General features: G+C 43.5%; 1 protein-coding gene across 1 annotated transcript in view; it reads right to left on the bottom strand.

Moving 5' to 3' along the window:
- The window catches only part of LOC107724081 (histone-lysine N-methyltransferase ASH1L-like), a 23,882-nt gene that overhangs the window by 8,673 nt on the left and 14,926 nt on the right, over positions 1-283 (bottom strand). The gene's annotated exons all lie outside the window — the stretch shown is intronic.

The raw sequence follows: 283 nt of genomic DNA, 5'->3' as shown, positions 1-283 counted from the left end.
GGTCGGTCCATTTGAGACATAGGTGGCGGTAATGCACTTACAAGTCTGCGATCTGCCGTAAAGCAAGAAAAAGAAGATGCGTCACACGCCAGCTGAAGAAGAAGACGTGAACATGCTCAGGACAGTTCGGACATTACGTGAATCAGAGGTAAAAAACGATATAAATACTGTTCAGTTTCTTGCACAGAGCGATCGTTTCGTGTCTTTACACATCAATGTATCGTCACGAGCCGCAGGGTTTAATTTGGTTTTGTTTGTGTATGTTTTTTTGACTCTCAAAGCC

This window comes from Sinocyclocheilus rhinocerous, unplaced genomic scaffold (assembly GCF_001515625.1).
Source record: "Sinocyclocheilus rhinocerous isolate Xijiao unplaced genomic scaffold, SAMN03320098_v1.1 scaffold335, whole genome shotgun sequence".
NCBI lineage: Eukaryota > Metazoa > Chordata > Actinopteri > Cypriniformes > Cyprinidae > Sinocyclocheilus > Sinocyclocheilus rhinocerous.
This window is presented reverse-complemented; position numbering and strand designations above follow the sequence as displayed.